Source organism: Callithrix jacchus, chromosome 14 (assembly GCF_049354715.1).
Source record: "Callithrix jacchus isolate 240 chromosome 14, calJac240_pri, whole genome shotgun sequence".
Classification (NCBI taxonomy): Eukaryota; Metazoa; Chordata; class Mammalia; order Primates; family Cebidae; genus Callithrix; species Callithrix jacchus.
In genome coordinates, this window is record NC_133515.1 from 73,342,695 (window position 1) to 73,357,767 (window position 15,073).

General features: G+C 38.8%; 1 long non-coding RNA gene across 2 annotated transcripts in view; it reads left to right on the forward strand.

Moving 5' to 3' along the window:
* LOC118147347 (uncharacterized) overlaps nucleotides 1-10,677 on the forward strand; it is a 383,457-nt gene extending 372,780 nt beyond the window's left edge. For both annotated transcript variants that reach the window (XR_013526113.1, XR_008476408.2), the window contains one exon: nucleotides 1,367-10,677. This is a non-coding gene — a long non-coding RNA (uncharacterized LOC118147347). The remainder of the gene's footprint in view (nucleotides 1-1,366) is intronic.
* The last annotated feature ends 4,396 nt before the right edge of the window (nucleotides 10,678-15,073 follow it).

The following is a 15,073-nucleotide window of genomic DNA, read 5'->3' on the forward strand; positions in this document are numbered from 1 at the left end:
TGTATTTTGATGCAAAGGTAGGTGGGCAGGATAATGACAGTCCAGAAGATAAATGATAAGTTTTCTCAACTTCTCCATAGTTTCTGGGTTTCAATTATAAATTGTTAAGTTTCCTCAACTTATCTATAGTTTCTGCATAGAGTTCATCCCGTATCCTGGTCTCCGCTGCTCTGGCTGTGTATAAATGACCATGGGTTGTTAGTGCAACTCTAGTAGAATGTAAGCTCCATGCAATTTATGTTTGTTTATAGCCCCTGGTTTTCAAAAGTGCTTGGCATATGCTACATGGTTGAAAAATATTTTCTGAGCAAGTATACATGAGTTAGGGTGATGCCCTAATGATTTTCCCATGGAGTGTTTAGATGTAGATTACATTTAATTGATTTCAGCTGTAATCAAGGCTTTAGGTTTATATTTGCATTCATAGATATTGTTGTGTCTGGACCACAATGTCTGCAATAGTGCTCAGAATGAGATCACTAGAGACTTTGATTAATGCAGAATGGAAGAAATCACACACCATGACAACTTCTTACCTCAAATAACTACCTTAAGGGGTAACAATATACCCCATGCATATTTTAATGTGAATATATTTTAGAGCTTGGAAAATGGAATATTTATTTTGGAAATTTAATAACTTGTCTAGCTTCTTGTCCTTTGTGTCTGTAATGATCAGAGCTCATGTCATTTAACCATGAGTGATAGGTTGAACACTGTTTCAGAACTTGAGGCCAATCTGATCTCTGGTTAGCAGGTTCACAGGTAGCCCATGGTGGCTACTCTGACCCTCTTCACTTGCTGTTAGTGCTGTGGCAGACACTCCTCACCTATCAGCCTTCTGTGAAAGTTACATGAGTGGAAGAGAACTGCCTTACCCGAGGTTACACTTCCTTCCCAGTAGAACCACATCTAATGATGGTCTGTCAGGGGGATGTAAATCCCAAGCCTTCTTGCTCCAATTCAAGACAGTTTTGAAGTGTCATACTATCTTCAGAGTTTTCCATGCAAATGGCTGAGCCTTCACAAGACCTGTATTACAGCTTAACTTCTCCTTTTTTTGAGTCCTGCCCTTTCCCTTTCATAGATGTTGATCCACAAAACCTCCATTATTAGCCCACATGCTCACATCTACTCAGTATGTATTCTAGGAACCTGACCTGTGGCACAGGTTGGTAATTCACTTGTTTAGTATTATCATTCTGCCACTGGCCTCATGGAGCCCAATCTCAGTTCTTACAGAGCCAAAAGAAGCCTTACAGACTTTTTAATTTTTAAATTTTCTTGGTGTGAAACAGGGGCCTTGGGAGACTGTGACTTTCCTGAGATGGCGTCTAATTTTTTTTTCTTTTTCTTTTTTTTTAAGAAAGAAGGAGAGAAAAAAAATGGAATGAAGGAGAGGAAGACAGAAGAAGAAAAAGAGGGAGAGAAAACAGGAATGTTGTTTTATTCTAAAAATGGGTATTGAAAATCTCTTTTATGCCAATAATTGTACATAATAATGGCTGATCAATATTTCATTTAAACCTATGAATAGGTGTGATGTGATACTGAATGTATATTTTGTGTATTTAAAGTGGAGAGTTCTATAAATGTTTATTAAGTTTACTTGTTCCAGATCTGAGTTCAAGTCTTGGATATCCTTATTAATTTTCTGTCTCATTGATCTATCTAATATTGATGTTGAAGTCTCCCACTATTATTGTGTGGGAGTATAGGGAGTCTAAGTCTCTTTATAGGTCTTATGTATCTGGGTGTTCCTGTATTGGGTACATATATATTTAGGATCATTAGCTCTTCTTGTTGCATTGATCCTTTTACTATTATATCTTTGTTGCTTTAAAATCTATTTTATTAGAGGTGAGAATTGCAACTCCTGCTTTTTATTTATGTATTTATTTTTGCTCTCAATATGGTTGGTAAATCATTCTCCATCCCTTTGTTTTGAGTCTTTGTTTATCCTTGCATGTGAAATGGGTCTGGATGCAGCATACCGATGGGTTTTGGCTGTATCTTTTGATTGGGGGACTTAGTCAATTTAAATTTAGGATTACTGCCATTTGATGTTAGCTGGCTCTTTTGTCCATTCGTTGATGTAAATTCTTCATTATGTTGATGCTCTTTACTTTTTGTTATATTTTTGGAAAGGCTAATACTGGTTGTTCCTTTCTATGTGTAATGCTTCTTTCAGAAGCTTTGTAAAGCAGGCCTGGTGGTAATAAAATCACTGAGTACTTGCTTATTCATAAAAAAATTTATTTTTCCTTCAGTTGTGAAGCTTAGTTTGGCTGGATATGAAATTCTGGGCTGAAAGTTCTTTTTTTTAAGGATGTTGAATATTGGCCCCCACTCTCTTCTGGCTTGTAGGGTTTCTGCTGAGAGATCTGCTGTAAGTCTGATAGGCTTCCCTTCGTGGGTAACCTGACCTTTCTCTCTGGCTGCCCTTAGTATTTTCTCCTTCATTTCAACCCTGGTGAATTTAACAACTATGTGCCTTGGGGTTGCTCTTCTTGAGGAATATCTTTGTGGTGTTCTCTGTATTACCTGGAGTTGAATATTGTCCTGCCTTGCTAGGTTGGGGTAGTTTTCCTGAATAATATCCTGAAGAGTATTTTCCAGCTTGGAATCAAAGTGGTGTGATCTTAGCTCATTGCAACCTTCATCTCCCACTTTCAAGTGATTCTTGTGCCTCAGCCTCCTGAGTAGCTGGGATTTCAGGAACTAACCACCAAACCCTGTTAATTTTTATATTTTTGGTAGAAATGGGGTTTCACCATGTTGGCCAGGCTGGTCTCAAACTCCTGCTCTCAAGTGATCTACTTGCCTCGGCCTCTCAAAGTGCTGGGATTACAGGTGTGAGCCACCATGCCTGGCCCTAAATTTTCATCTTCTCTTCTGATCTGTCCTGCTACCACCTAAGGTGGTTTGCTAAAATGTCTAAGCTCACCAGATAAGCTGGAAATCAGATTTCCACAATGAATCTATAAGTACTGAAGAGAGATGATTAATCACTATATTTGGTTTCAATAGTTAGAATAATGTAATTATGGAGTTACCCTTTTTTGTTCTCTTCACTCAATTAGTGATGTTTCTGAAAAACCACAAGAGATATCACATCATACATTTTATAACAGCTACTGTCAAAAAGATAAGAGATAACAAGTGTTGGCAAGGATATGAGGAAAAGGGAGGCTTTATACACTTGGTGGTAGTGTAAATTGGTGCAGGCATTATAAAAAATGTGGAGATTCCTTAAAAAATTAAAAACAAATAGAGAAAAACATGGGGAAAGCTCCTTTTAGAGTCTATTTTTCATTTTTGGTAGTCCAGGGTACTAGATTTATCAGCCTGCTAGCTGACTATCAATTCATTCTTTTATTCAACATTTTTTTCCTTCAGTGCTTATTCTAAGCCAGACACTGTTTTAGTGCTTCAGATACATTAGCAAGAAAAATATACAGGATTTCCTGTTTTTATGGCGCTTATTTAGTGGAAATGGGAAGTGATGACATTAAAGAAAAACATGCTAAAATGAATTAAAAGTGTTCCAATAGTAAGAGGTAAGTGGAGGGTAGGCAGTTTGTAATATTAATTGGGTGGTCACTGAAAAAGGAAGATTTGAATAAAGTCTGAAAGCAGGGCAGGGACTTAGGCAATCCTGGGGAAGGGGATTCTAGAGGAAGGACCAGCTAGAACAAAGGCCCTAGGTGACAGCACACCTGAAGTATGTGAGAAACAGCCAGTAGACCATCGGATTGGGGTACAGAAATGGTGGGGGTGGGAAATATTAGGAGGTAGAAGTATGTGATGAAAGTAGGGAAAGATCATGTCGGGCCTCACAGGCCACTGTAAGGACTGCAGTCTTTATTGTGAGTGAACTGTGTAGCTCCTAGAGAGATTTAAGCAGAAGAGTGAAATGATCTAGTTTGTGATTGAAAGGATTATTCTTGGCACTTGGCTGAGGGGAGAAGCAGAGAGAACAGCCAGAAGCCTATTGCAATAAATCAAGTGACTGATGGTAGTGGTCCTGACTAGATCAGGGGCAGGAAACCAGTGCAAAGTGGTCCGATTTTGGGTATACTTTGAAGGTAGTGGCAACAGGACTGAATGTGGAATAAGAGAAGTGCCAAGGAAAATGACAAGCTTATAGCTAGAGAAGTTGGTATAATGGAGTTTTTACTGAGATCGGGGTGGTTGGTGGTGGGAAAGATTTAGGGGTGGTAGAAGATCAGGAGTTCAGCTTTGGATGTCTTACACATATAAAAGTGTTAATTTCAAGTAAAAAATTAATTTATACATTTGGATTTAGAGATAATCTGACTAAAGATAAAAATTTGGGAGTTATAGTTGTTTTTTAAGCCACGGACCTATGTGAGAGCATGATAATGAGCTAGAGAGAGGAGGACCAGGAACTGTGCACTGAGGATCTATAGTCTTAGATAAAAGAGTGTACATTAGCACAGGGGTCTGAGAAATAGTGATTGGTAAGATAGGAGGGAAACCAAGATTGTGGGGTCGTGGGAGTCAACTGAAAAGGGTTGAGGGAGGGTGATCAATTGTGTCTACAGCTATTTGAAGGTCTAGAGTAGATGAGGACAGTAAACTGACTCATGGATTTAGCAGCACTGTATTAAACAAGGTCAAGTCTGGGAAGCAGGAAAAAATGGCCGCAGGTATTATTAATAGGTAATCCATATCACTAACCATCAGGGGCATGCAAATCAAAGCCACAATGAGATATCACCTCACACATTTTGCAACAGTTATGGTCAAAAAGATAAGAGATAAGAAGCATTGGCAAGGGTATGAAGGAAAGGGAGCCTTTGTACACTTGGTGGTAATGTAAATTGTTACAGTCATTATGAAAAACAGTGTGGAAATTCCTTAAAAACAGCTACTATATGATATAGCAATCCCATTTCTGTGAATATATCTAAAGGAAATGAAATCAATATCTTGAAGAGATATCTACACCCCCACATATGTTGCAGCATTATTCATAATAGCCAAGACATAGAAATGATCTTTTAGTGTGTGTCAATAGAATGAATAAAGAAAATATGGTATACATGCAATAGAGTATTATTCAGCTATTAAAAGAAAGACACTGTGACATTTGCAACAGCCTGGATACGCCTGGGGGTCATCATGCTAAATAAAACAAGCCAGACACAGAAATACAAATACTGTATGATCTAACTTACATGTGGAATCAATAACAGTTAAACTCATAGAAACAAAGAGTAGAAAGGTGGTTTCCAGGAGCTGGGGAGTAGAGGAACTGGGAAGATACTGGTCAAAGAGTATAAATTTTCATTTCTAAGATGAATAAGCTCTGGAGAGCTAATGCATAGTGTGGCCACTGCAGTTAATAATATTGTATGCTTGGAATTTGTTAAGAAAGTAGATCTTTAGTGTCTTCACCCCCCCAACACACAAATGGTAACTATGTGATATGATGGATGTGTTAATTAACTTGATTGTGGTAATCATTTGAAACCAACCCAATAGTCCCATAGATAGTTTTATTTTTTGGATAAATATAGAAATTGACCCTTCTGGTCTTAATGCTTGAAATTTGTTTCGTCTGAATTCCTTCCTCAGGAAAAGGCATTTAGGCCTTTCAAATAAAAGGTATCAAAGAACTGAAACTCACCAGATTACCACAGCCAGGTAATGAGATGCATGCATGACCCCTCATTTGTCATGATTGCTTCCTTGCCCTTCCTTAGTTCCTCCTTTTTTTTTTTTACACATTGTTACATTTCTTGCCTGCAACATAAACCTGTGGTTTTAACTGGCTAGGGAGATGAGGAGACTGATCTCCCATCTCCTTGGCTGCAGTACCTGATTAAAGCCTTCTTCCTTGGCAACACTCCTTGTCTCAGTCATTGGCTTTCTGTGTGGTGAGCAGCAGGACCTAGATCGAACCCCTGGTGTTTCAGTAACAATTTCACAATGTATTTATGAATATGAAATAATCACATTGCACATCTTGAGTATATACAATTTTGTCAATTGTACCTAAATAAGACTGAAAATAAGAAAGGGCATTAGTTGTTTGATAGAAATAACAAAGGGAATTGGTTGAAGAGCTACAAGAGACATACACAGGGAAAAAAGGGAAGACTTCAGGTAACTTTAGGAAGTGTCTACCCTCAATAGGGTAGAGAGACAAAGGGAAGATCTTGGTGTCAGAAACTTGAAGCTTGCAGAAAGAACCTTTTAGAGCTGGAGCACGGACCTCACAGGAGAAAGTGCTGCCTTCTTCCTTGTGCTGGCATCTCTGAGGAGATATGATGAGGCTTGTTCTGGAGTGTGTATTAATGGTAAAATCTGGAACCAACTGCCTGCTGCCAGGGCAGATAGCTTTTGTGGCACTCCTGGCAGAATATGAAGGAGCAAGTCTAAGTCCTCCGACAGCCTTACAGCCTACAGCCTTACAACTTTCCTCTGGTGCTTTTATTAGCAGAGTCTGACAATGAATAGCTGGTAAACAATAGATATTTTTCAGTGTTCTAGCCCCAGCATCACAGGGAAGAGAATTGAAGGCATGGATGGATGTGGAATCAAGAGACAATAGCTTAATAACTGGCAGCACAAGCATAGAGGTCATTGGTGACTGTGGCTGAAATACTTAGGTGGAATGCTCAAAGTTAACATAGCTAGGAGTAGGAGGAGAGAACTGGAGGAATAAGGAGATTCTTTTGGGGAGTTTTGCTGCAAATGAGGTAAGAGTGGTCAGGGGAAGTGGGGCCAAACAAATCTATTTTGGGATATGAGAAATAACAGTATGTAGTATGATATTTGCTAAGTTTTTAATGGAAATAGCCCAGTAATCTAGTAGAGAGTGTAAATTTGATGGTGTAGGAAAGAGAGAGTAGAATCCCAGGTGTGATGCTTTTCAGCAAAGATGGAGAGCAAAAGTAGACACAGGCTTTAGATAGAAGATGGTGATGTGTGAGGTGGAGGTAGAGATTGTCAGGGTTGGCCTGGCGTTTTATAGGCATTGACCCATCATTGATTTTCCTGTGCCTGATGATCAGTTTGCTTTTTGCCTTTTGTGGAGATGATGAGTTACACACCTGGAAGGGATTTTGTTGGCCATTCTGGCCAGGCATGTCTGATTTCCACACTTCTGATCCACGCTAATCCATAACATTCGAGCCCAGTTTTTTTGTGTGTGACATATGCCTAATCTTTTAATCACGTTACTCTAAGAGTTCCAAAGGGAGAATACAGTAATAGAGGCCTGATAACATCCAGTTCTGACAAAGTAATGAAAAACAGTTTTAAGGTGCCTCAGGAAGAGATATTTTGTTTTTTTTTTTCTCAGTGGTCTGCAAATCTCATGTCAAAGTGCCAAATACCTTAACGATATAATGAGTACTACAGATCTCATAGTTAAAGCTTTGGGTATAATCTTTTCTGATGGGGACGGCATTAAGAGAAAAAATTATGTGTCTAGGTAGTATCTTTATCCAGAGTTTATACATAATCATTTTCTAACAGAAATGTAATGCTTTTGCTTTTCTGAGGAGGCCCTTTGCTCTTCTGTCAGGCCCTTCACTAAGCGTTTCCGAAAACTCCTCCAGTTTCTGTTTGTGTAGCTAAGAGATCAGTTGTAATAACGTATATGGATTGGCAAAAGCATGTCTTAGGCACGATTTGAATGATGATAAACAGGAAATATAATGGCTATTTTGTGGGAGAAGAATACCACAAATTGTGAAGTAGTTATGGAAATTTTTTTATCCTCCTTATGGCTTTAGCCAGTATTGATTTTCAGAAGTAATACTTTTCATTTCTCTCTCTCTCTCTCTCTCTGTATGTGTGTGTGTGTGTGTGTGATTCTAAGGCAGACTGGCTTTAGACACTGGGTGCTTGTTAACAGTTATCACTGGCAGATCCCCTTCCACTGCAGAAATGTACTGCAGGGAGAAGGAGAGGTGTATCCTGAAGAGTGATTAATCTCTCTGGATATTAAAAAAAAAAAAAAATGGAAGTTCTCCTGGGGAAGGTTGGAAGATTGAAGTAGTTTAAATCTAATAGGAAAATGCTCACCTAAGATAAGAGATGTCCTCCCTAAAGGAGTTGCTTGAGATGGTTTTAACTTCTCAGATCCTTCTTTCCACCTCCTGCCATATGACAAACAGTACTTACTATATTTAAAAGTTCCCCCTTAAGTTGTTATTCTCTTGAATTATTCCAAGCCCTATAGAAATTCTGACATACCTGTGCATGAGGATGGTGAAGATGATAGAGAGAAAGAAGGAAAGTGGAGCCTGCCTCCATGTCAAACTGTGGCTGCCTTGGAGTTATGTGGAGGGAAAAGCACTGTAAATGCTTCCCCTCACTGCTGCCCTGAGGTCAAACAGGAAATTGACATAACATGTTCAGAGGAGCTTGTAATTGTTACAGAGACTGCAAAGGGATGTTTACAGAACAGTAATGAACTCAAAACAAGAGTCTTCCAACAAATTAGGTTTACATATTTTTAATCCTTAAGAACAAAGAATGCAGTACATTGACTATAACGTAAGGCTGTTGTGTGGCTATGGCTTATAATAGTGGTGGTCTGTGGGCTCCTGAAGCTTTGGTAGCAATGGAGTCTCAGTCTGTAGGAAAAGTGAGCTCTTCTTTTTCATGTTATGATTGTTGTTCTCACGGTTTGGAGCCATGGGGAGCCATACTTTACTTGGTCTCCAAGGGACTAAACCAATTTTTGCCTTTCAGTTCATTAAGATGTATCCAGATGTCTAATCTGTTCATCAGTAACAGACATAAATACCAATTATTGGTCATCATCCTTGTCAAAAGTCCTAGAAAATATTGCATCGCTTTAGTCTGGGACATTCCACTTTAGAAAAGCTTGTCATTCCACTCAGGATGTTGTTGGATTTTATTTCTACAGGGACCATCAAATCAAATATTAGCAAAAGATTGGGGCATTTTAAATCACTGTGGTCTAGCTAAGTCTGTTAATGAGGAAATCTCCAGAAGCAATTTTTAAAGGATAGAGTTCTATTGTCTTCAAGTTCAAGACTTCGAACTTGATAAGTACTTGGATAATAAAAATCAATTATTATAAAGCTGTAGGAGACCTGTCTTAACAAATGTTCTGGCTTACTTGAACACTATTTCTTCATATGGGTTTGGGAATGCATGTAAAACATTTTTCTGTGACATGTTACATTATTTAGTTTAAAGGATATTTTAATGTTGGCAAGAGATATTTGAACATATAGAATGGTTTAAAACATATAACTGATATGTATATATCCCCTACTCAATTTGAAGAATTATTAACTGGCCATATTTGCTTTAAATCTTTCTCTTTTTGTATCTCCCCACTGCCCTTCCCTTCTTCTTCCTCTCTTCCCCACCACCTTTCTTAAAGAAATACATATTGCAAATACAGCTAAATCCCCAACCCTATCCCTTCTTTTTATCTCTCCTTTCCCAGGATATAGTGTGTATCTCAACACCATGATGTGGAGTGCAAGATCAAATTGCCAAAGGATACTTAGCACACTAACATTTGTATAAATTAAAAAAACACATGAGATATTATTATGCATTATTTATGACTAAGCATATTTGAGTAAAAGACCTTTTGCTGATAATAAACATAAAAGAAATAGCCAATTCATGAAGCTTTATACATATTATGAACAATAATCAACTTGCATCAAAAGTCTGAATATATTAAACTGACATACCCACTCAAGGACTTCTTAATATTACAAATCATTAGTCAACAGTAATCTATCCTAATATATATAATCAATAAAAATAACTTGCACCAAGATAGCTGAATAGGAACAGCTCTCTAGTGCAGTTCCCAGTGAGAGTGATGCAGGTGAGTGATCTCTGCATTTCCAACGAGGTACCAGGTTCATCTTAATGGGACTGGTTGGACAGTGGTTGTAGCACAAGGAGGGCAAACCAAGGCAGGGTGGGGTGCTGCCTCACCCACGAAGTGCAGTGGGCCAAAAGACCCCCCTTCCTACCCAACAGAGGCCATCAGGGACTTTTCTGGCCACTCCGGCACTCTGGTTCAGATACTGCGCTTCTCCCACAATCTTTACAGCCCACAGACCAGAAGATTCCTGCCAGCTGACAAGCACCATGGGTTTCCAGCACAAATCTGGGCAGCTGTTTCAGCCAGCACCATGGGTTTCTAACACAGATCTGGGTGGCCATTTTTTTAACTGGCTCCTGGAATGCCTACAAGACAGAGCTGCCCATTCCCCTGAACAAAAAGGGGGCTGAAGGCAGGGAGTCATGTGAGCTGGTTCAGTGGATCCCACCCCAATAAAGACCAGCAAACTGAGGCCCACTGGCTTGAGAGTTTTTCAGCCAGCAAAACAGTTTGAGCTTGACCTGGGACAGTTGAACTTGATAGGGGGAAGGGCATCTTCCATTACCAAGGCAGTCTACCATTACTGAGGCAGTCCGCCACTACCGAGGCAGTCCACCATTACCAAGGCAGTTCTAACTTTACCTGTGTTAACAAAATCTCAAGGAAGTTCACATAGCAGCTGGGCATAACTGAAGGAGATAGAGACACAAAAAACCCTTCAAAAAAATCAGTAAATACAAGAGGTGTTTTTTTTTTTTTTTAAAAAAAAGATCAACAAAATAGATTGCTAGCCAGATTAATAAAAAAGAAAAGAGAAGAATCGAATAGATGCAATAAAAAATGATAAAGGGGATATCACCACCAATTCCAAAGAAATACAAACTACCATCAGCGATTACTACAAACAACTCTATGCACATAAACCAGTAAATCTAGAATAAATGGATAAATTCCTGGATACTGACAACCTCCCAAGTTTAAACCAGGAAGAAGTTGAATCCCTGAACAGACCAATAACAAGGGCTGGAGTTGAGGCAGCAATTAATAGCCTACCAACCAAAAAGTCCAGGTCCAGATGGGTTTCACAGCCGAATTCTACCAGATGTGCAAAGAGGAGCTGGTACCATTCCTTCTGAAATTATTCCAAACAATATAAAAAGAGAGAATCATCCCTAACTCATATTATGAGACCAACATCATCATCCTGATACCAAAACCTGGCAGAGACACAACTGAAAAAAAAGTTTCAGGCCAATAACCATGATAAACATAGATGCAAAAATCTTCAGTAAAATACTGGCAAACCAATTGCAACAGTGCATCAAAAAGCTTATCCATCACGATCAAGTAAGCTTCATCCTGGGGATGCAAGGCTGGTTCAACATATGCAAATCTACAAACATAATCCATCACATAAACAGAACCAAAGGCAAAAACCGCATGATTATCTCAATAGATGCAGAGAAGGCCTTTGACAAAATTCAACAGCCCTTTATGCTAAAAACTCTCAATAAACTAGGTATCCATGGAATCTGTCTCAAAATAATAAAAGCTATCTATGAAAAACCCACAGCCAATATCATACTGAATGGACAAAAACTGGAAGCATCCTCTTTGAAATCTGGCACTAGACAAGGATGCCCTCTGTAACCATTCCTATTTAACATAATATTGGAATTTCTAGCCAGAGCAATCAGGCAAGAAAAAGAAATAAAGAGTATTCAATTAGGAAAAGAGGAAGACAAATTGTCTGTATTTGCAGATGACATGATTGTATATTTAGAAGACCCAGGCTGGGCGCTGTGGCTCATGCCTGTAATCGTAGCACTTTGGGAGGCTGAGGTGGGTGGATCATGAGGTCAAGAGATTGAGACCATTCTGGCCAATATGGTGAAACCCCATCTCTACTAAAAATACAAAAATTAGCTGGGCGTGGTGATGCGTGTCTGTAGTCCCAGCTACTGTGGAGGCTGAGGCAGGAGAATTGCTTGAACCTGGGAGGCGGAGGTTGCAGTGAGCTGAGATCCCACCACTGCACTCCAGCCTGGCACCTGGTGACACAGTGAGACTCTGTCTCAAAAAGAAAAGGAGACCTCATCATCTCAGCCCAAAATCTCCTAAAGATGATAAGCAACTTCAGGAAAGTCTCAGGATACAAAATCAGTGTGCAAAAATCACAAGCATTTCTGTACACCAATAACAAACAGAGCCAAATTCTGAGTGAACTCCCATTCACAACTGCTACAAAGAGAATAAAATACTTAGGAATACAACTAAGGATGTGACAGACCTCTTTAAGGAAAACTACAAACTGCTGCTCAGGAACATAAGAGAGGAAACAAACAGATAGAAAAACATTCCATGCTCATGTTTAGGAAGAATTAATATTGTGAAAATGGGCCACACTGTCCAAAGTAATTTATAGATTCAAAGCTATCCCAATCAAGCTACCTTTGACCTTCTTCACAGAACCAGAAAAAACCACCTTAAACTTCATATGGAACCAGAAAAGAACCCATATAGCCAAGACAATCCTAAGCAAAAGAACAAAGCTGGAGCCATCACTTTACCTGACTTCAAACTATACTACAAGGCTACAGTAATCAAAACAACTATAGTAATGAAAACAGTGTGGTAGTGGTACTAAAACAGAGATATAGGCCAATGGAACAAAACAGAGGCCTCAAAAAGAATGCCACACACCAACAGCCATCTGATCTTTGACAAACCTGACAAAAACAAGCAATGGGGAAAGGGTTCCCTGTTTTATAAATGGTGTTGGGAAAACTGGCTAGCCATATGCAGGAAGCTGAAACTGGACCCCTTCCTTACATCTTATACAAAAATTAACTCCAGATGGATTAAAGATTTAAACATAAGATCTAACACCATAAAAACCCTAGAAGAAAACCTAGGCAATACATTTCAGGACATAGGCAAGGACTTCATGACTAAAACACCAAAAGCAATGGCAACAAAAGCCAAAATAGGCAAATGGGATCTAATTAAACTTGAGAGCTTCTGCACAGCAAAAGAAACAATCATTAGAATGAACCTGCAACCAATAGAATGGGAAAAATTTTTTGTAAGCTATCCATGTGACAAAAGGCTAATATCTGGAATCTACAAAGATCTAAAAGAAATATACAAGAAAAAAAGAACCCCATCAAAAAGTGGGAGAAGGATATGAACAATTTCCAAAAGAAGACATTTATGTGGCCAACAAACATATGAAAACTGCTCATCATTATTGGTCATTAGAGAAATGCAAATCAAAACCACATTGAGAGACCATCTCATGCCAGTTAGAATGGTGATCATTAAAAAATCAGGAGACAACAGATGCTGGAGAGGATGTGGAGAAATAGTAACGCTTTTACACTGTTTGTGGGAGTGTAAATTAGTTCAATCATTGTAGAAGACAATGTGGCAATTCCTCAAGGATCTGGAACTAGAAATGCCATTTGACCCAGCAATCCTATTACTGGGTATATACCAAAGGGATTATAAATCATTCTATTATAAAGACACATGCACACATATGTTCATTATGGCACTGTTTACAATAGCAAAGACTTGGAACCAACCCAAGTGTCCATCAATGATAGACTGGATAAAGAAAATGTGGCACATATACACCATGGAATACTATGCAGCCATAAAAAGGATGAGTTCATGTCCTTTGCAGGGACATGGATGAATCTGGAAATCATCATTCTCAGCAAACTGACACAAGAACAGAAAACAAAAGACTCCGCGTTCTCACTTATAAGTGGGTGTTGAACAAGGAGAACACATGGACACAGGGAGGGGAGCATCACACACACTGAGGTCTGTTGTGTGGGGTTCCAGGGGGAGGGATAGCAGGGGGTGGGGAGATTAGAAAGGGGTAACATTAGGAGATATACCTAATGTAGGTGATGGGGGGATGGAGGCAGCAAACCACCATGGTATGTGTATACCTATGTAACAATTCTGCAAGATCTGCACATGTACCCCAGAAGTTAAAGAAAAGAAAAGAAGATTAAAAAAAAAATAACTTTAGGACTAGAGCTGTAACTACTCCCATTTCATTGGTTACATTGTCTCCTTCAGAATACAAACATAGAGCCTAACTGATGTTAAAGCATTTTATAATAAAATGCTTTACTTTGTTGAACTTAATTAGTATGTAAAATATTAAATGCTGTGATTTGGAGTCCCAGATGACTTTTCTCCAGTAGAAATGACCTCATAAAATCCTCACCCTATTGTGTAAGCTGGATCTTTATTGTTTGCATTTTAAATAATTGATTAGGATATTGGGGTCAGGTGAAATACAATCAGCAGAAATATATAATATACTAAGGTTAATTTAAAAAATAATGAATCAAGGTATATGTACTTAATAAACATAAAGATAACATTAATTCTCTTAGCAAGTTGAAATTTTCTCTCTGAAGCATGCCTGGATGCATGATCCTCCATAAACTCTCTTCTGTTACTTTTAGCATTAGATTGCATAATTGTTTTGTTTTGTTCACTATTTTTGTGTGTTTGATTTTTAAAAATTTTTATTTATTTATTTATTTATTTTTGACACAGGGTCTCACTTTGCTGCCCAGACTGGAGTGCAGTGGCTCCATCTCAGTTCACTGCAACCTCCGCCTCCCAGGTTCAAGCAATTCTCCTGCCTCAGCCTCCTGAGTAGCTGGGATTATAGGCACCTGCCACCATGCCTGCCTAATTTTTGTATTTTTAGTAGAGACGGGTTTTCATCATGTTGGTCAGGCTGGTCTCGAACTCCTGACCTCACAGGTGATCCACCCACCTCGGCCCCCCAAAGTGCTGGGATTACAGGTGTGAGCCATGGCACCCGGCCTTATCTTTTATATACTCACCATGGCTAGCACAGTATTCAACACATAGTAGGTGTTTTTGCATAATTATGTTTTTCATAGTTTTAAATCTTTTTGAAATAAATAAATTTGTCTTCAGACATAAAGTTATTTAAATAGAAAAGACAAAGGTTATAGTCCTTTAAGAGAGTGAATGAACTAGTCCCTCCATCTAATTCATAATTCAGTTGTTAAGGCAGCAAGGGCTCATATACCTTTAGCTTTCTGTCACAGAGATCTCAGTAATGTTTTCTTACAGATTGCAAATTGAGAAAAATTGAAGAGTAGTCCTGAAAAACACTTAAGTATAAAATAGCCCCCTGCTGACCTA